The sequence below is a fragment of the Hyperolius riggenbachi genome, chromosome 4, assembly GCF_040937935.1.
Source record: "Hyperolius riggenbachi isolate aHypRig1 chromosome 4, aHypRig1.pri, whole genome shotgun sequence".
NCBI classification, from domain to species: domain Eukaryota; kingdom Metazoa; phylum Chordata; class Amphibia; order Anura; family Hyperoliidae; genus Hyperolius; species Hyperolius riggenbachi.
The window spans coordinates 142,521,710-142,540,156 of NC_090649.1; the positions used below are offsets into that span (position 1 = coordinate 142,521,710).

General features: G+C 50.9%; 12 non-coding genes across 12 annotated transcripts; all 12 read right to left on the reverse strand.

The window, feature by feature from the left end:
• Window positions 1–471: 471 nt before the first annotated feature.
• Window positions 472–662, reverse strand: LOC137505642 (U2 spliceosomal RNA). The gene has a single exon (XR_011020250.1). It is a non-coding gene; the product is annotated as a U2 spliceosomal RNA (small nuclear RNA).
• Window positions 663–3,714: 3,052 nt separating this feature from the next.
• LOC137505693 (U2 spliceosomal RNA) lies at window positions 3,715–3,903 on the reverse strand. Its single transcript, XR_011020298.1, has one exon. It is a non-coding gene; the product is annotated as a U2 spliceosomal RNA (small nuclear RNA).
• A 1,180-nt stretch (window positions 3,904–5,083) lies between these two features.
• LOC137505407 (U2 spliceosomal RNA) lies at window positions 5,084–5,274 on the reverse strand. The gene has a single exon (XR_011020024.1). It is a non-coding gene; the product is annotated as a U2 spliceosomal RNA (small nuclear RNA).
• Window positions 5,275–6,454: 1,180 nt separating this feature from the next.
• On the reverse strand, window positions 6,455–6,645 carry LOC137505549 (U2 spliceosomal RNA). Its single transcript, XR_011020158.1, has one exon. It is a non-coding gene; the product is annotated as a U2 spliceosomal RNA (small nuclear RNA).
• A 1,184-nt stretch (window positions 6,646–7,829) lies between these two features.
• On the reverse strand, window positions 7,830–8,020 carry LOC137505643 (U2 spliceosomal RNA). The gene has a single exon (XR_011020251.1). It is a non-coding gene; the product is annotated as a U2 spliceosomal RNA (small nuclear RNA).
• Window positions 8,021–9,202: 1,182 nt separating this feature from the next.
• On the reverse strand, window positions 9,203–9,393 carry LOC137505550 (U2 spliceosomal RNA). The gene has a single exon (XR_011020159.1). It is a non-coding gene; the product is annotated as a U2 spliceosomal RNA (small nuclear RNA).
• A 1,180-nt stretch (window positions 9,394–10,573) lies between these two features.
• On the reverse strand, window positions 10,574–10,764 carry LOC137505682 (U2 spliceosomal RNA). The gene has a single exon (XR_011020288.1). It is a non-coding gene; the product is annotated as a U2 spliceosomal RNA (small nuclear RNA).
• A 1,183-nt stretch (window positions 10,765–11,947) lies between these two features.
• On the reverse strand, window positions 11,948–12,138 carry LOC137505420 (U2 spliceosomal RNA). The gene has a single exon (XR_011020035.1). It is a non-coding gene; the product is annotated as a U2 spliceosomal RNA (small nuclear RNA).
• Window positions 12,139–13,320: 1,182 nt separating this feature from the next.
• LOC137505644 (U2 spliceosomal RNA) lies at window positions 13,321–13,511 on the reverse strand. The gene has a single exon (XR_011020252.1). It is a non-coding gene; the product is annotated as a U2 spliceosomal RNA (small nuclear RNA).
• Window positions 13,512–14,693: 1,182 nt separating this feature from the next.
• On the reverse strand, window positions 14,694–14,884 carry LOC137505551 (U2 spliceosomal RNA). The gene has a single exon (XR_011020160.1). It is a non-coding gene; the product is annotated as a U2 spliceosomal RNA (small nuclear RNA).
• A 1,180-nt stretch (window positions 14,885–16,064) lies between these two features.
• Window positions 16,065–16,255, reverse strand: LOC137505431 (U2 spliceosomal RNA). The gene has a single exon (XR_011020046.1). It is a non-coding gene; the product is annotated as a U2 spliceosomal RNA (small nuclear RNA).
• A 1,180-nt stretch (window positions 16,256–17,435) lies between these two features.
• On the reverse strand, window positions 17,436–17,626 carry LOC137505552 (U2 spliceosomal RNA). The gene has a single exon (XR_011020161.1). It is a non-coding gene; the product is annotated as a U2 spliceosomal RNA (small nuclear RNA).
• Between the last annotated feature and the right edge of the window lie 821 nt (window positions 17,627–18,447).

Sequence of the window (18,447 nt, forward strand, 5' to 3'; positions counted from 1 at the left end):
AGGACAACGTGCAAACGTGAAAAAAAGTGATCCGTTCAAGTTTTTTTTGACCTGCAGCAGCTGCACCGCGCAAGTACAATACAGACTAATCAAAATTAAAAATGATTTTTTTTTCTTTGGTTGTGGTTTTTTTTTTGAGTGTTTTTCTGACTTCTTTTCCTGTCTGTTCTCAGGTTCTGATAACCAATGCGAAATACAGAGTCCATGAATAAATGACACAGATGCACAAAAATAGGCACACACAGATTTGAAACAATGTTTTTATTGTGGATTTCACAATGTATCCTGCACCCAACAGTAGCAGCACAGACATAGACCGCACAGCAGGGTGGACAATACACAACACTTGCTACTGGCAAATTCACTTTGCAGAGGGACACTTAATTTCTCCACTACACTTCCCTACACTTAGTTAGTTAGTCAGCTGGGTATTTGAGTAGTTTTGATCTGTTTTTTGACACTAGTTAGAGAGAGTAGTGCACCGGTCCTGGAGGTACTGCAATAACAGGTCGATGCGCGGAGTGGACAGAGCAAGCTCTTCTTCCATCTCCCTGTTCCAAAAATCCATTTAATATATGGTCCCCAGATAGGGGACGTATCAGATATTAAACTGATAAGAACAGATACTACACTTGATCTTAGCCAAAAGGCCGAGAAGCGATAACCCTAATTACCTTCTAAATGCAGCAGCGGCGAACAGCGCACAACCCAGCACTGCCCCGCACAGCCGGCTAACCCCGGCCAGCTACCAGCTGCCAGGGGGGAGGGGGGCCCCTTCCCACTGCCTGTGCAGGCCTGCCGGGCCCCCGGGATGGGCGCACCTGTGCAAAACGCAGACGCACGGGCCAGGCTCAGCTGCCGCCTGATTACATTAGCATGGCCCGCCCAGCGCCGGAACAGCCATCACCCCTCCGCTGCCGTGCCTCCACGTCGAAGAGAAAAGTAAAGTAGGCTTCCGGTTCCCTGCATTCTGGCAACACGCTAGGAGAGAGTGTGGAGGGCAGAGGAAGAAGTCAAGTCTCTAGCCTGGCTGGCTGTTTGAGAACACAGTGCATCTTTCTTTCGTTCATCCTCCTTCCTCTTCATATCTCTCTGTCTGTGTGGACGTGCGCGGTGTGCCACAAGAGGGAGACACAGGCCGGGGAGTGGAGAGCCTAAACAGGAGTTGCCTTCCTAGCCTGCTGCACACTCTCACAGCCTGGCACTGAAGCAGGCACCTGAGCAGGTGGTGCTGAGTCATGCAGGAAGCCAACCGATGATGTCACAATGCTCTGAGCCCAGGCAGCTGCTAAGTAAAGGGGCTGCAGCCAGGGCTCTGCCTGCCAGTCCGCTGGAAGCTCTCTGGGGGAAGGATGCAGCTGCTTTTCTTGCAGAGGACAACGTGCAAACGTGAAGGAAAGTGATCCGTTCATGGTTTTTTTGACCTGCAGCAACTGCGCCGCGCAAGTACAATACAGACTAATCAAAATTAAAAATGATTTTTTTTTCTTTGGTTGTGGGTTTTTTTTTGTGTGTTTTTCTGACTTCTTTTCCTGTCTGTTCTCAGGTTCTGATAACCAATGCGAAATACAGAGTCCATGAATAAATGACACAGATGCACAAAAATAGGCACACACAGATTTGAAACAATGTTTTTATTGTGGATTTCACAATGTATCCTGCACCCAACAGTAGCAGCACAGACATAGACCGCACAGCAGGGTGGACAATACACAACACTTGCTACTGGCAAATTCACTTTGCAGAGGGACACTTAATTTCTCCACTACTCTTCCCTACACTTAGTTAGTTAGTCAGCTGGGTATTTGAGTAGTTTTGATCTGTTTTTTGACACTAGTTAGAGAGAGTAGTGCACCGGTCCTCAGTGGCGGCTCCAGGAAATTTTTTTAGGGGGTGCTATGCAGGTGCTGGACCAATTTCCGGGGGAGCTGACGACCTGCGGCGCTTGAAGCGCGCCGCGCCAAAAATGGGTGTGGCTACAACCTGCGGCGCGCTAAGCGCGCCGCGGCGAAAAAATGGGCGTGGTCATGACCGGATGAGGGCGGGGCTAACTGTAATTTAAAGTGAACCCAGGGTGAGAGTGATATGGTGGCTGCCATATTTATTTCCTTTTAAACAATACTAGTTGCCTGGCAGCCCTGCTGATCTATTTGGCTGTAGTAGTGAACTGAATTACACCAGAAACAAGCCATGCAGCTAATCTTGTCAGTTCTGACAATATTGTCAGAAACCCCTGACCTGCTGCATGCTTGTTCAGGGTCTATGGTTGAAAGAATAAGAGGCAGAGGACCAGCACGGCAGCCAGGCAACTGGTATTGCTTAAAGGGAGATAAATATGGCAGCCTCAATATTATTCTCACCTCGGGTTCCCTTTAAAAGTGCAACGCAAAGACAGAGGGCCCAAGTTTTGGTGACCCTTTTCCCAGAAAATTCACATAATTGTGGAGGTTTTCTCAAGAAAATACACGTAATGTGAGCAGATTTTAACAAAAAACACGTCCAATGACCCCAATATGCACAATCGTTATCAGATATGGCTCCAATATGCACAATCGTTATCAGATATGGCCCCAATATGCACAATCGTTATCAGATATGGCCCCAATATGCACAATCGGTAGCAGATATGGCCCCAATATGCACAATCGGTAGCAGATATGGCCCCAATATGCACAATCGTTATCAGATATGGCCCCAATATGCACAATCGTTATCAGATATGGCCCCAATATGCACAATCGTTATCAGATATGGCCCCAATATGCACAATCGTTATCAGATATGGCCCCAATATGCACAATCGTTATCAGATATGGCCCCAATATGCACAATCGTTATCAGATATGGCCCCAATATGCACAATCGGTAGCAGATATGACCCCAATATGCACAATCGGTAGCAGATATGACCCCAATATGCACAATCGGTAGCAGATATGACCCCAATATGCACAATCGGTAGCAGATATGACCCCAATATGCACAATCGGTAGCAGATATGACCCCAATATGCACAATCGGTAGCAGATATGACCCCAATATGCACAATCGGTAGCAGATATGACCCCAATATGCACAATCGGTAGCAGAAATGACCCCAATATGCACAATCGGTAGCAGAAATGACCCCAATATGCACAATCGGTAGCAGATATCGCCCCAATATGCACAATCGGTAGCAGATATCGCCCCAATATGCACAATCGGTAGCAGATATGACCCCAATATGCACAATCCGTAGCAGATATGACCCCAATATGCACAATCCGTAGCAGATATGACCCCAATATGCACAATCCGTAGCAGATATGACCCCAATATGCACAATCCGCATCACCTGAAAAAGAAAAGAAAAACCCATTTACTCACCTACAGCCAGAAGACCTTCTTTCCCGACCTCCTGTCCCGAGTCCCGACCTCATTGTGGCGCGCAGCGCCCGCGCGCCCACGATCCTCTTCCTTCCCGACGTCACCACGAGACTTCCTGCCCGCATGCAGAGAGCAGGGCTACGGGAAAATGGCCGCCCGAAGTCTGCAGAACAGGGCTCCGGGCGGCCATCTTACCGTAGCCCTGCCTGCTGCTCCGTGCTGCCGGTGTGTGAACTGACTTGGCGTCTTTTAGACGCCTGAAGTCAGTTCACTCCAGGGGGTGCTTTGGGGGTGCTTGGACAATTCTAGGGGGTGCTCGAGCACCCCCAAGCACCCCCCTGGCGCCGCCCCTGCCGGTCCTGGAGGTACTGCAATACCAGGTCGATGCGCGGAGTGGACAGAGCAAGCTCTTCTTCCATCTCCCTGCTCCAAAAATCCATTTAATATATGGTCCCCAGATAGGGGACGTATCAGATATTAAACTGATAAGAACAGATACTACACTTGATCTTAGCCAAAAGGCCGAGAAGCGATAACCATAATTACCTTCTAAATGCAGCAGCGGCGAACAGCGCACAACCCAGCACTGCCCCGCACAGCCGGCTAACCCCGGCCAGCTACCAGCTGCCAGGGGGGGGGGGCCCTTCCCACTGCCTGTGCAGGCCTGCCGGGCCCCCGGGATGGGCGCACCTGTGCTAAACGCAGACGCACGGGCCAGGCTCAGCTTCCGCCTGATCACATTAGCATGGCCCCGCCCAGCGCCACAACAGCCATCACCCCTCCGCTGCCATGCCTCCACGTCGAAGAGAAAAGTAAAGTAGGCTTCCGGCTCCCTGCATTCTGGCAACACGCTAGGAGAGAGTGTGGAGGGCAGAGGAAGAAGTCAAGTCTCTAGCCTGGCTGGCTGTTTGAGAACACAGTGCATCTTTCTTTCGTTCATCCTCCTTCCTCTTCATATCTCTCTGTCTGTGTGGACGTGCGCGGTGTGCCACAAGAGGGAGACACAGGCTGGGGAGTGGAGAGCCTAAACAGGAGTTGCCTTCCTAGCCTGCTGCACACTCTCACAGCCTGGCACTGAAGCAGGCACCTGAGCAGGTGGTGCTGAGTCATGCAGGAAGCCAACCGATGATGTCACAATGCTCTGAGCCCAGGCAGCTGCTAAGTAAAGGGGCTGCAGCCAGGGCTCTGCCTGCCAGTCCGCTGGAAGCTCTCTGGGGGAAGGATGCAGCTGCTTTTCTTGCAGAGGACAACGTGCAAACGTGAAGGAAAGTGATCCGTTCAAGTTTTTTTTGACCTGCAGCAACTGCACCGCGCAAGTATAATACAGTCTAATCAAAATTAAAAATGATTTTTTTTTCTTTGGTTGTGGTTTTTTTTTTGAGTGTTTTTCTGACTTCTTTTCCTGTCTGTTCTCAGGTTCTGATAACCAATGCGAAATACAGAGTCCATGAATAAATGACACAGATGCACAAAAATAGGCACACACAGATTTGAAACAATGTTTTTATTGTGGATTTCACAATGTATCCTGCACCCAACAGTAGCAGCACAGACATAGACCGCACAGCAGGGTGGACAATACACAACACTTGCTACTGGCAAATTCACTTTGCAGAGGGACACTTAATTTCTCCACTACACTTCCCTACACTTAGTTAGTTAGTCAGCTGGGTATTTGAGTAGTTTTGATCTGTTTTTTGACACTAGTTAGAGAGAGTAGTGCACCGGTCCTGGAGGTACTGCAATACCAGGTCGATGCGCGGAGTGGACAGAGCAAGCTCTTCTTCCATCTCCCTGTTCCAAAAATCCATTTAATATATGGTCCCCAGATAGGGGACGTATCAGATATTAAACTGATAAGAACAGATACTACACTTGATCTTAGCCAAAAGGCCGAGAAGCGATAACCCTAATTACCTTCTAAATGCAGCAGCGGCGAACAGCGCACAACCCAGCACTGCCCCGCACAGCCGGCTAACCCCGGCCAGCTACCAGCTGCCAGGGGGGGGGGCCCCCTTCCCACTGCCTGTGCAGGCCTGCCGGGCCCCCGGGATGGGTGCACCTGTGCTAAACGCAGACGCACGGGCCAGGCTCAGCTGCCGCCTGATTACATTACTATGGCCCCGTCCAGCGCCGGAACAGCCATCACCCCTCCGCTGCCGTGCCTCCACGTCGAAGAGAAAAGTAAAGTAGGCTTCCGGCTCCCTGCATTCTGGCAACACGCTAGGAGAGAGTGTGGAGGGCAGAGGAAGAAGTCAAGTCTCTAGCCTGGCTGGCTGTTTGAGAACACAGTGCATCTTTCTTTCGTTCATCCTCCTTCCTTTTCATATCTCTCTGTTGTGTGGACGTGCGCGGTGTGCCACAAGAGGGAGACACAGGCCGGGGAGTGAAGAGCCTAAACAGGAGTTGCCTTCCTAGCCTGCTGCACACTCTCACAGCCTGGCACTGAAGCAGGCACCTGAGCAGGTGGTGCTGAGTCATGCAGGAAGCCAACCGATGATGTCACAATGATCTGAGCCCAGGCAGCTGCTAAGTAAAGGGGCTGCAGCCAGGGCTCTGCCTGCCAGTCCGCTGGAAGCTCTCTGGGGGAAGGATGCAGCTGCTTTTCTTGCAGAGGACAACGTGCAAACGTGAAGGAAAGTGATCCGTTCATGGTTTTTTTGACCTGCAGCAACTGCGCCGCGCAAGTACAATACAGACTAATCAAAATTAAAAATGATTTTTTTTTCTTTGGTTGTGGGGTTTTTTTTATGTGTTTTTCTGACTTCTTTTCCTGTCTGTTCTCAGGTTCTGATAACCAATGCGAAATACAGAGTCCATGAATAAATGACACAGATGCACAAAAATAGGCACACACAGATTTGAAACAATGTTTTTATTGTGGATTTCACAATGTATCCTGCACCCAACAGTAGCAGCACAGACATAGACCGCACAGCAGGGTGGACAATACACAACACTTGCTACTGGCAAATTCACTTTGCAGAGGGACACTTAATTTCTCCACTACTCTTCCCTACACTTAGTTAGTTAGTCAGCTGGGTATTTGAGTAGTTTTGATCTGTTTTTTGACACTAGTTAGAGAGAGTAGTGCACCGGTCCTGGAGGTACTGCAATACCAGGTCGATGCGCGGAGTGGACAGAGCAAGCTCTTCTTCCATCTCCCTGCTCCAAAAATCCATTTAATATATGGTCCCCAGATAGGGGACGTATCAGATATTAAACTGATAAGAACAGATACTACACTTGATCTTAGCCAAAAGGCCGAGAAGCGATAACCATAATTACCTTCTAAATGCAGCAGCGGCGAACAGCGCACAACCCAGCACTGCCCCGCACAGCCGGCTAACCCCGGCCAGCTACCAGCTGCCAGGGGGGGGGGGGGGGGCCTTCCCACTGCCTGTGCAGGCCTGCCGGGCCCCCGGGATGGGCACACCTGTGCTAAACGCAGACGCACGGGCCAGGCTCAGCTGCCGCCTGATCACATTAGCATGGCCCCGCCCAGCGCCACAACAGCCATCACCCCTCCGCTGCCGTGCCTCCACGTTGAAGAGAAAAGTAAAGTAGGCTTCTGGCTCCCTGCATTCTGGCAACACGCTAGGAGAGAGTGTGGAGGGCAGAGGAAGAAGTCAAGTCTCTAGCCTGGCTGGCTGTTTGAGAACACAGTGCATCTTTCTTTCGTTCATCCTCCTTCCTCTTCATATCTCTCTGTCTGTGTGGACGTGCGCGGTGTGCCACAAGAGGGAGACACAGGCCGGGGAGTGGAGAGCCTAAACAGGAGTTGCCTTCCTAGCCTGCTGCACACTCTCACAGCCTGGCACTGAAGCAGGCACCTGAGCAGGTGGTGCTGAGTCATGCCGGAAGCCAACCGATGATGTCACAATGCTCTGAGCCCAGGCAGCTGCTAAGTAAAGGGGCTGCAGCCAGGGCTCTGCCTGCCAGTCCGCTGGAAGCTCTCTGGGGGAAGGATGCAGCTGCTTTTCTTGCAGAGGACAACGTGCAAACGTGAAGGAAAGTGATCCGTTCATGGTTTTTTTGACCTGCAGCAACTGCGCCGCGCAAGTACAATACAGACTAATCAAAATTAAAAATGATTTTTTTTTCTTTGGTTGTGGTTTTTTTTGTGTGTGTTTTTCTGACTTCTTTTCCTGTCTGTTCTCAGGTTCTGATAACCAATGCGAAATACAGAGTCCATGAATAAATGACACAGATGCACAAAAATAGGCACACACAGATTTGAAACAATGTTTTTATTGTGGATTTCACAATGTATCCTGCACCCAACAGTAGCAGCACAGACATAGACCGCACAGCAGGGTGGACAATACACAACACTTGCTACTGGCAAATTCACTTTGCAGAGGGACACTTAATTTCTCCACTACACTTCCCTACACTTAGTTAGTTAGTCAGCTGGGTATTTGAGTAGTTTTGATCTGTTTTTTGACACTAGTTAGAGAGAGTAGTGCACCGGTCCTGGAGGTACTGCAATAACAGGTCGATGCGCGGAGTGGACAGAGCAAGCTCTTCTTCCATCTCCCTGTTCCAAAAATCCATTTAATATATGGTCCCCAGATAGGGGACGTATCAGATATTAAACTGATAAGAACAGATACTACACTTGATCTTAGCCAAAAGGCCGAGAAGCGATAACCCTAATTACCTTCTAAATGCAGCAGCGGCGAACAGCGCACAACCCAGCACTGCCCCACACAGCCGGCTAACCCCGGCCAGCTACCAGCTGCCAGGGGGGAGGGGGGCCCCTTCCCACTGCCTGTGCAGGCCTGCCGGGCCCCCGGGATGGGCGCACCTGTGCTAAACGCAGACGCACGGGCCAGGCTCAGCTGCCGCCTGATTACATTAGCATGGCCCGCCCAGCGCCGGAACAGCCATCACCCCTCCGCTGCCGTGCCTCCACGTCGAAGAGAAAAGTAAAGTAGGCTTCCGGCTCCCTGCATTCTGGCAACACGCTAGGAGAGAGTGTGGAGGGCAGAGGAAGAAGTCAAGTCTCTAGCCTGGCTGGCTGTTTGAGAACACAGTGCATCTTTCTTTCGTTCATCCTCCTTCCTCTTCATATCTCTCTGTCTGTGTGGACGTGCGCGGTGTGCCACAAGAGGGAGACACAGGCCGGGGAGTGGAGAGCCTAAACAGGAGTTGCCTTCCTAGCCTGCTGCACACTCTCACAGCCTGGCACTGAAGCAGGCACCTGAGCAGGTGGTGCTGAGTCATGCAGGAAGCCAACCGATGATGTCACAATGCTCTGAGCCCAGGCAGCTGCTAAGTAAAGGGGCTGCAGCCAGGGCTCTGCCTGCCAGTCCGCTGGAAGCTCTCTGGGGGAAGGATGCAGCTGCTTTTCTTGCAGAGGACAACGTGCAAACGTGAAGGAAAGTGATCCGTTCATGGTTTTATTGACCTGCAGCAACTGCGCCGCGCAAGTACAATACAGACTAATCAAAATTAAAAATGATTTTTTTTTCTTTGGTTGTGGGTTTTTTTTTGTGTGTTTTTCTGACTTCTTTTCCTGTCTGTTCTCAGGTTCTGATAACCAATGCGAAATACAGAGTCCATGAATAAATGACACAGATGCACAAAAATAGGCACACACAGATTTGAAACAATGTTTTTATTGTGGATTTCACAATGTATCCTGCACCCAACAGTAGCAGCACAGACATAGACCGCACAGCAGGGTGGACAATACACAACACTTGCTACTGGCAAATTCACTTTGCAGAGGGACACTTAATTTCTCCACTACTCTTCCCTACACTTAGTTAGTTAGTCAGCTGGGTATTTGAGTAGTTTTGATCTGTTTTTTGACACTAGTTAGAGAGAGTAGTGCACCGGTCCTGGAGGTACTGCAATACCAGGTCGATGCGCGGAGTGGACAGAGCAAGCTCTTCTTCCATCTCCCTGCTCCAAAAATCCATTTAATATATGGTCCCCAGATAGGGGACGTATCAGATATTAAACTGATAAGAACAGATACTACACTTGATCTTAGCCAAAAGGCCGAGAAGCGATAACCATAATTACCTTCTAAATGCAGCAGCGGCGAACAGCGCACAACCCAGCACTGCCCCGCACAGCCGGCTAACCCCGGCCAGCTACCAGCTGCCAGGGGGGGGGGCCCCCTTCCCACTGCCTGTGCAGGCCTGCCGGGCCCCCGGGATGGGCGCACCTGTGCTAAACGCAGACGCACGGGCCAGGCTCAGCTGCCGCCTGATTACATTACTATGGCCCCGTCCAGCGCCGGAACAGCCATCACCCCTCCGCTGCCGTGCCTCCACGTCGAAGAGAAAAGTAAAGTAGGCTTCCGGCTCCCTGCATTCTGGCAACACGCTAGGAGAGAGTGTGGAGGGCAGAGGAAGAAGTCAAGTCTCTAGCCTGGCTGGCTGTTTGAGAACACAGTGCATCTTTCTTTCGTTCATCCTCCTTCCTCTTCATATCTCTCTGTTGTGTGGACGTGCGCGGTGTGCCACAAAAGGGAGACACAGGCCGGGGAGTGAAGAGCCTAAACAGGAGTTGCCTTCCTAGCCTGCTGCACACTCTCACAGCCTGGCACTGAAGCAGGCACCTGAGCAGGTGGTGCTGAGTCATGCAGGAAGCCAACCGATGATGTCACAATGCTCTGAGCCCAGGCAGCTGCTAAGTAAAGGGGCTGCAGCCAGGGCTCTGCCTGCCAGTCCGCTGGAAGCTCTCTGGGGGAAGGATGCAGCTGCTTTTCTTGCAGAGGACAACGTGCAAACGTGAAGGAAAGTGATCCGTTCATGGTTTTTTTGACCTGCAGCAACTGCGCCGCGCAAGTACAATACAGACTAATCAAAATTAAAAATGATTTTTTTTTCTTTGGTTGTGGGGGTTTTTTTGTGTGTTTTTCTGACTTCTTTTCCTGTCTGTTCTCAGGTTCTGATAACCAATGCGAAATACAGAGTCCATGAATAAATGACACAGATGCACAAAAATAGGCACACACAGATTTGAAACAATGTTTTTATTGTGGATTTCACAATGTATCCTGCACCCAACAGTAGCAGCACAGACATAGACCGCACAGCAGGGTGGACAATACACAACACTTGCTACTGGCAAATTCACTTTGCAGAGGGACACTTAATTTCTCCACTACTCTTCCCTACACTTAGTTAGTTAGTCAGCTGGGTATTTGAGTAGTTTTGATCTGTTTTTTGACACTAGTTAGAGAGAGTAGTGCACCGGTCCTGGAGGTACTGCAATACCAGGTCGATGCGCGGAGTGGACAGAGCAAGCTCTTCTTCCATCTCCCTGTTCCAAAAATCCATTTAATATATTGTCCCCAGATAGGGGACGTATCAGATATTAAACTGATAAGAACAGATACTACACTTGATCTTAGCCAAAAGGCCGAGAAGCGATAACCATAATTACCTTCTAAATGCAGCAGCGGCGAACAGCGCACAACCCAGCACTGCCCCGCACAGCCGGCTAACCCCGGCCAGCTACCAGCTGCCAGGGGGGGGGGGGGGCCTTCCCACTGCCTGTGCAGGCCTGCCGGGCCCCCGGGATGGGCGCACCTGTGCTAAACGCAGACGCACGGGCCAGGCTCAGCTGCCGCCTGATCACATTAGCATGGCCCCGCCCAGCGCCACAACAGCCATCACCCCTCCGCTGCCGTGCCTCCACGTTGAAGAGAAAAGTAAAGTAGGCTTCCGGCTCCCTGCATTCTGGCAACACGCTAGGAGAGAGTGTGGAGGGCAGAGGAAGAAGTCAAGTCTCTAGCCTGGCTGGCTGTTTGAGAACACAGTGCATCTTTCTTTCGTTCATCCTCCTTCCTCTTCATATCTCTCTGTCTGTGTGGACGTGCGCGGTGTGCCACAAGAGGGAGACACAGGCTGGGGAGTGGAGAGCCTAAACAGGAGTTGCCTTCCTAGCCTGCTGCACACTCTCACAGCCTGGCACTGAAGCAGGCACCTGAGCAGGTGGTGCTGAGTCATGCAGGAAGCCAACCGATGATGTCACAATGCTCTGAGCCCAGGCAGCTGCTAAGTAAAGGGGCTGCAGCCAGGGCTCTGCCTGCCAGTCCGCTGGAAGCTCTCTGGGGGAAGGATGCAGCTGCTTTTCTTGCAGAGGACAACGTGCAAACGTGAAGGAAAGTGATCCGTTCAAGTTTTTTTTGACCTGCAGCAACTGCACCGCGCAAGTACAATACAGACTAATCAAAATTAAAAAATAATTTTTTTTTCTTTGGTCGTGGGTTTTTTTGTGTGTGTTTTTCTGACTTCTTTTCCTGTCTGTTCTCAGGTTCTGATAACCAATGCGAAATACAGAGTCCATGAATAAATGACACAGATGCACAAAAATAGGCACACACAGTTTTGAAACAATGTTTTTATTGTGGATTTCACAATGTATCCTGCACCCAACAGTAGCAGCACAGACATAGACCGCACAGCAGGGTGGACAATACACAACACTTGCTACTGGCAAATTCACTTTGCAGAGGGACACTTAATTTCTCCACTACACTTCCCTACACTTAGTTAGTTAGTCAGCTGGGTATTTGAGTAGTTTTGATCTGTTTTTTGACACTAGTTAGAGAGAGTAGTGCACCGGTCCTGGAGGTACTGCAATACCAGGTCGATGCGCGGAGTGGACAGAGCAAGCTCTTCTTCCATCTCCCTGTTCCAAAAATCCATTTAATATATGGTCCCCAGATAGGGGACGTATCAGATATTAAACTGATAAGAACAGATACTACACTTGATCTTAGCCAAAAGGCCGAGAAGCGATAACCCTAATTACCTTCTAAATGCAGCAGCGGCGAACAGCGCACAACCCAGCACTGCCCCGCACAGCCGGCTAACCCCGGCCAGCTACCAGCTGCCAGGGGGGGGGGCCCCCTTCCCACTGCCTGTGCAGGCCTGCCGGGCCCCCGGGATGGGCGCACCTGTGCTAAACGCAGACGCACGGGCCAGGCTCAGCTGCCGCCTGATTACATTAGCATGGCCCCGTCCAGCGCCGGAACAGCCATCACCCCTCCGCTGCCGTGCCTCCACGTCGAAGAGAAAAGTAAAAGTAGGCTTCCGGCTCCCTGCATTCTGGCAACACGCTAGGAGAGAGTGTGGAGGGCAGAGGAAGAAGTCAAGTCTCTAGCCTGGCTGGCTGTTTGAGAACACAGTGCATCTTTCTTTCGTTCATCCTCCTTCCTCTTCATATCTCTCTGTCTGTGTGGACGTGCGCGGTGTGCCACAAGAGGGAGACACAGGCCGGGGAGTGGAGAGCCTAAACAGGAGTTGCCTTCCTAGCCTGCTGCACACTCTCACAGCCTGGCACTGAAGCAGGCACCTGAGCAGGTGGTGCTGAGTCATGCAGGAAGCCAACCGATGATGTCACAATGCTCTGAGCCCAGGCAGCTGCTAAGTAAAGGGGCTGCAGCCAGGGCTCTGCCTGCCAGTCCGCTGGAAGCTCTCTGGGGGAAGGATGCAGCTGCTTTTCTTGCAGAGGACAACGTGCAAACGTGAAGGAAAGTGATCCGTTCATGGTTTTTTTGACCTGCAGCAACTGCGCCGCGCAAGTACAATACAGACTAATCAAAATTAAAAATGATTTTTTTTTCTTTGGTTGTGGTTTTTTTTTTGTGTGTTTTTCTGACTTCTTTTCCTGTCTGTTCTCAGGTTCTGATAACCAATGCGAAATACAGAGTCCATGAATAAATGACACAGATGCACAAAAATAGGCACACACAGATTTGAAACAATGTTTTTATTGTGGATTTCACAATGTATCCTGCACCCAACAGTAGCAGCACAGACATAGACCGCACAGCAGGGTGGACAATACACAACACTTGCTACTGGCAAATTCACTTTGCAGAGGGACACTTAATTTCTCCACTACACTTCCCTACACTTAGTTAGTTAGTCAGCTGGGTATTTGAGTAGTTTTGATCTGTTTTTTGACACTAGTTAGAGAGAGTAGTGCACCGGTCCTGGAGGTACTGCAATAACAGGTCGATGCGCGGAGTGGACAGAGCAAGCTCTTCTTCCATCTCCCTGTTCCAAAAATCCATTTAATATATGGTCCCCAGATAGGGGACGTATCAGATATTAAACTGATAAGAACAGATACTACACTTGATCTTAGCCAAAAGGCCGAGAAGCGATAACCCTAATTACCTTCTAAATGCAGCAGCGGCGAACAGCGCACAACCCAGCACTGCCCCGCACAGCCGGCTAACCCCGGCCAGCTACCAGCTGCCAGGGGGGAGGGGGGCCCCTTACCACTGCCTGTGCAGGCCTGCCGGGCCCCCGGGATGGGCGCACCTGTGCTAAACGCAGACGCACGGGCCAGGCTCAGCTGCCGCCTGATTACATTAGCATGGCCCGCCCAGCGCCGGAACAGCCATCACCCCTCCGCTGCCGTGCCTCCACGTCGAAGAGAAAAGTAAAGTAGGCTTCCGGCTCCCTGCATTCTGGCAACACGCTAGGAGAGAGTGTGGAGGGCAGAGGAAGAAGTCAAGTCTCTAGCCTGGCTGGCTGTTTGAGAACACAGTGCATCTTTCTTTCGTTCATCCTCCTTCCTCTTCATATCTCTCTGTCTGTGTGGACGTGCGCGGTGTGCCACAAGAGGGAGACACAGGCCGGGGAGTGGAGAGCCTAAACAGGAGTTGCCTTCCTAGCCTGCTGCACACTCTCACAGCCTGGCACTGAAGCAGGCACCTGAGCAGGTGGTGCTGAGTCATGCAGGAAGCCAACCGATGATGTCACAATGCTCTGAGCCCAGGCAGCTGCTAAGTAAAGGGGCTGCAGCCAGGGCTCTGCCTGCCAGTCCGCTGGAAGCTCTCTGGGGGAAGGATGCAGCTGCTTTTCTTGCAGAGGACAACGTGCAAACGTGAAGGAAAGTGATCCGTTCATGGTTTTATTGACCTGCAGCAACTGCGCCGCGCAAGTACAATACAGACTAATCAAAATTAAAAATGATTTTTTTTTCTTTGGTTGTGGGTTTTTTTTTGTGTGTTTTTCTGACTTCTTTTCCTGTCTGTTCTCAGGTTCTGATAACCAATGCGAAATACAGAGTCCATGAATAAATGACACAGATGCACAAAAATAGGCACACACAGATTTGAAACAATGTTTTTATTGTGGATTTCACAATGTATCCTGCACCCAACAGTAGCAGCACAGACATAGACCGCACAGCAGGGTGGACAATACACAACACTTGCTACTGGCAAATTCACTTTGCAGAGGGACACTTAATTTCTCCACTACTCTTCCCTACACTTAGTTAGTTAGTCAGCTGGGTATTTGAGTAGTTTTGATCTGTTTTTTGACACTAGTTAGAGAGAGTAGTGCACCGGTCCTGGAGGTACTGCAATACCAGGTCGATGCGCGGAGTGGACAGAGCAAGCTCTTCTTCCATCTCCCTGCTCCAAAAATCCATTTAATATATGGTCCCCAGATAGGGGACGTATCAGATATTAAACTGATAAGAACAGATACTACACTTGATCTTAGCCAAAAGGCCGAGAAGCGATAACCATAATTACCTTTTAAATGCAGCAGCGGCGAACAGCGCACAACCCAGCACTGCCCCGCACAGCCGGCTAACCCCGGCCAGCTACCAGCTGCCAGGGGGGGGGGGCCCTTCCCACTGCCTGTGCAGGCCTGCCGGGCCCCCGGGATGGGCGCACCTGTGCTAAACGCAGACGCACGGGCCAGGCTCAGCTTCCGCCTGATCACATTAGCATGGCCCCGCCCAGCGCCACAACAGCCATCACCCCTCCGCTGCCATGCCTCCACGTCGAAGAGAAAAGTAAAGTAGGCTTCCGGCTCCCTGCATTCTGGCAACACGCTAGGAGAGAGTGTGGAGGGCAGAGGAAGAAGTCAAGTCTCTAGCCTGGCTGGCTGTTTGAGAACACAGTGCATCTTTCTTTCGTTCATCCTCCTTCCTCTTCATATCTCTCTGTCTGTGTGGACGTGCGCGGTGTGCCACAAGAGGGAGACACAGGCTGGGGAGTGGAGAGCCTAAACAGGAGTTGCCTTCCTAGCCTGCTGCACACTCTCACAGCCTGGCACTGAAGCAGGCACCTGAGCAGGTGGTGCTGAGTCATGCAGGAAGCCAACCGATGATGTCACAATGCTCTGAGCCCAGGCAGCTGCTAAGTAAAGGGGCTGCAGCCAGGGCTCTGCCTGCCAGTCCGCTGGAAGCTCTCTGGGGGAAGGATGCAGCTGCTTTTCTTGCAGAGGACAACGTGCAAACGTGAAGGAAAGTGATCCGTTCAAGTTTTTTTTGACCTGCAGCAACTGCACCGCGCAAGTATAATACAGTCTAATCAAAATTAAAAATGATTTTTTTTTCTTTGGTTGTGGTTTTTTTTTTGAGTGTTTTTCTGACTTCTTTTCCTGTCTGTTCTCAGGTTCTGATAACCAATGCGAAATACAGAGTCCATGAATAAATGACACAGATGCACAAAAATAGGCACACACAGATTTGAAACAATGTTTTTATTGTGGATTTCACAATGTATCCTGCACCCAACAGTAGCAGCACAGACATAGACCGCACAGCAGGGTGGACAATACACAACACTTGCTACTGGCAAATTCACTTTGCAGAGGGACACTTAATTTCTCCACTACACTTCCCTACACTTAGTTACTTAGTCAGCTGGGTATTTGAGTAGTTTTGATCTGTTTTTTGACACTAGTTAGAGAGAGTAGTGCACCGGTCCTGGAGGTACTGCAATACCAGGTCGATGCGCGGAGTGGACAGAGCAAGCTCTTCTTCCATCTCCCTGTTCCAAAAATCCATTTAATATATGGTCCCCAGATAGGGGACGTATCAGATATTAAACTGATAAGAACAGATACTACACTTGATCTTAGCCAAAAGGCCGAGAAGCGATAACCCTAATTACCTTCTAAATGCAGCAGCGGCGAACAGCGCACAACCTAGCACTGCCCCGCACAGCCGGCTAACCCCGGCCAGCTACCAGCTGCCAGGGGGGGGGGCCCCCTTCCCACTGCCTGTGCAGGCCTGCCGGGCCCCCGGGATGGGCGCACCTGTGCTAAACGCAGACGCACGGGCCAGGCTCAGCTGCCGCCTGATTACATTACTATGGCCCCGTCCAGCGCCGGAACAGCCATCACCCCTCCGCTGCCGTGCCTCCACGTCGAAGAGAAAAGTAAAGTAGGCTTCCGGCTCCCTGCATTCTGGCAACACGCTAGGAGAGAGTGTGGAGGGCAGAGGAAGAAGTCAAGTCTCTAGCCTGGCTGGCTGTTTGAGAACACAGTGCATCTTTCTTTCGTTCATCCTCCTTCCTCTTCATATCTCTCTGTTGTGTGGACGTGCGCGGTGTGCCACAAAAGGGAGACACAGGCCGGGGAGTGAAGAGCCTAAACAGGAGTTGCCTTCCTAGCCTGCTGCACACTCTCACAGCCTGGCACTGAAGCAGGCACCTGAGCAGGTGGTGCTGAGTCATGCAGGAAGCCAACCGATGATGTCACAATGCTCTGAGCCCAGGCAGCTGCTAAGTAAAGGGGCTGCAGCCAGGGCTCTGCCTGCCAGTCCGCTGGAAGCTCTCTGGGGGAAGGATGCAGCTGCTTTTCTTGCAGAGGACAACGTGCAAACGTGAAGGAAAGTGATCCGTTCATGGTTTTTTTGACCTGCAGCAACTGCGCCGCGCAAGTACAATACAGACTAATCAAAATTAAAAATGATTTTTTTTTCTTTGGTTGTGGGGTTTTTTTTGTGTGTTTTTCTGACTTCTTTTCCTGTCTGTTCTCAGGTTCTGATAACCAATGCGAAATACAGAGTCCATGAATAAATGACACAGATGCACAAAAATAGGCACACACAGATTTGAAACAATGTTTTTATTGTGGATTTCACAATGTATCCTGCACCCAACAGTAGCAGCACAGACATAGACCGCACAGCAGGGTGGACAATACACAACACTTGCTACTGGCAAATTCACTTTGCAGAGGGACACTTAATTTCTCCACTACTCTTCCCTACACTTAGTTAGTTAGTCAGCTGGGTATTTGAGTAGTTTTGATCTGTTTTTTGACACTAGTTAGAGAGAGTAGTGCACCGGTCCTGGAGGTACTGCAATACCAGGTCGATGCGCGGAGTGGACAGAGCAAGCTCTTCTTCCATCTCCCTGCTCCAAAAATCCATTTAATATATGGTCCCCAGATAGGGGACGTATCAGATATTAAACTGATAAGAACAGATACTACACTTGATCTTAGCCAAAAGGCCGAGAAGCGATAACCATAATTACCTTCTAAATGCAGCAGCGGCGAACAGCGCACAACCCAGCACTGCCCCGCACAGCCGGCTAACCCCGGCCAGCTACCAGCTGCCAGGGGGGGGGGGGGGGCCTTCCCACTGCCTGTGCAGGCCTGCCGGGCCCCCGGGATGGGCGCACCTGTGCTAAACGCAGACGCACGGGCCAGGCTCAGCTGCCGCCTGATCACATTAGCATGGCCCCGCCCAGCGCCACAACAGCCATCACCCCTCCGCTGCCGTGCCTCCACGTTGAAGAGAAAAGTAAAGTAGGCTTCCGGCTCCCTGCATTCTGGCAACACGCTAGGAGAGAGTGTGGAGGGCAGAGGAAGAAGTCAAGTCTCTAGCCTGGCTGGCTGTTTGAGAACACAGTGCATCTTTCTTTCGTTCATCCTCCTTCCTCTTCATATCTCTCTGTCTGTGTGGACGTGCGCGGTGTGCCACAAGAGGGAGACACAGGCTGGGGAGTGGAGAGCCTAAACAGGAGTTGCCTTCCTAGCCTGCTGCACACTCTCACAGCCTGGCACTGAAGCAGGCACCTGAGCAGGTGGTGCTGAGTCATGCAGGAAGCCAACCGATGATGTCACAATGCTCTGAGCCCAGGCAGCTGCTAAGTAAAGGGGCTGCAGCCAGGGCTCTGCCTGCCAGTCCGCTGGAAGCTCTCTGGGGGAAGGATGCAGCTGCTTTTCTTGCAGAGGACAACGTGCAAACGTGAAGGAAAGTGATCCGTTCAAGTTTTTTTTGACCTGCAGCAACTGCACCGCGCAAGTACAATACAGACTAATCAAAATTAAAAATGATTTT